Source organism: Limulus polyphemus, unplaced genomic scaffold (genome assembly GCF_000517525.1).
Source record: "Limulus polyphemus unplaced genomic scaffold, Limulus_polyphemus-2.1.2 Scaffold1815, whole genome shotgun sequence".
In the NCBI taxonomy this organism is placed as follows: domain Eukaryota; kingdom Metazoa; phylum Arthropoda; class Merostomata; order Xiphosura; family Limulidae; genus Limulus; species Limulus polyphemus.
This window is the reverse complement of record NW_013667425.1, coordinates 66339-67980: the sequence shown is the minus strand read 5'-3', so window position 1 is coordinate 67980 and position 1642 is coordinate 66339.

Here is a 1642-nt window from a genome sequence, read left to right as displayed (position 1 = left end):
AAAAAACTTATTAGGAAAAGATCGCAGCATCTCTTGTACCAAAGTGAATGTCTCGTTCCCATTCCTCACGAATAGACTGAAGGATCTTTATCATTTGGTAGCTTTTGGGCAATGAAATATTCAACTGATTGCTTTACAGTATTCTCACAAGGTTAGATTCTTTGAATATATTACAGTCGCCATGTTTTCCATAAAAACCAACTTCAATATCTACGAAGCAATAACTTGCATCAAATAACGCCAGAAGTACAATGAATAAGAATTTTTTTGTAATTCCAAAATATAGGTCATCTAAAAAACAGCCACGTTTGTTATATTTTCCGTCGACAGCTCCCATACAGATTGGAATATTGGCTCGTTTGTAAAAATCTTCTGCTACTTGTAACCACATTTCTCTGGTAGGTTCTATCATTTCACTTTTTTACAAACTCTCACATGCTGCAGTGCAAGTGTTTCTCGTAGTAATACGCATTTCCGCTTGCTGCCTCCCAGCGGTTAAGCGTAAGTCTGCAGGCTTATGACGCTAAAAATCGGGTTTCGATACCAGTGGTTGGTAGAAAACAGTTAAGTAGTTGTAAAGATTTGCCTTTAACAACAAACAAACCATTCCCAATTGCCACAAATCTGGTAAGAAAAAAAAAGAGAGAGAGGGAAAATTACGGATTCAAGTATTTTAGGTGTTCCGGTGTATATTTGCAGGAAATTATATTACTGTGTTTTTCTTCTATTTTCCTACCACATTTTGTTTTGATTTGTTTTTTTCGTAGACAGAGAACTGCAGAAGAAAAAGAATTGGAACTTTTTGAGAGACACCTTCAGGAAGGAACTGAAATCACAGAAGGAAGACAGTTCAAGGGCAGCTATAAAGAATCAAATGAAATACATCAATAATGACCAGCTATTATCACATGTTAAAATAACCCAAGAGTTGGCGGTGGGTACTATTAAGTAGCAGCCTTCCCTCTAGTATAGGGATGGTGGTACAGCGTGAGTAGCTTTATGTGAATATCCGAAACACACACACACACACATAATTTTGTGTCTTCGCGCAAAGCTACACAAGGCCTATCCACGTATAGTTGTTTCTAATTTTGAACTGATAGAGTAGCTAATGAGCAGCCCAACGACAGTTCTTGTGCTTCTCTTGTCTCAAGGAACAGTGGGATTAAGCCGTTACTCTTGTAGCGCACCCACAATCCTCAAAGTGCGACGCGCGTTTGTTGAAATAACGGGACGCGAAAATTGAATCCTAGTGTTTATAGTCTGGATATACTAACTACTAGGCCACACTCGACCCGTAACAATAAACATCTTGCTAGCTTTAGACATATAAAGCTTATAATGGATATGTGTCAAGTGTACTAATATTCGCGAGTCATTGCCTATAAAATCAAAGTCTCGGATACCGTACATGTACCTCACGTATAAAATATCCTATCTCACACCTGTGGCCTGTAATAAACAACGCTGTACTGTTTGTCTCGTGGTGTATTATACGCACTTCTTAATTAAACTTAACGTGCCTTTCGTTGTTTTATATACCAAAACACGCTATATTTTTATAAGTGTCGCCAGCATTCTACCAGAGAAAGTTCTATTAGGACAAATCACGTTGGACATTAGCGAGGATTGTGTACGTTTT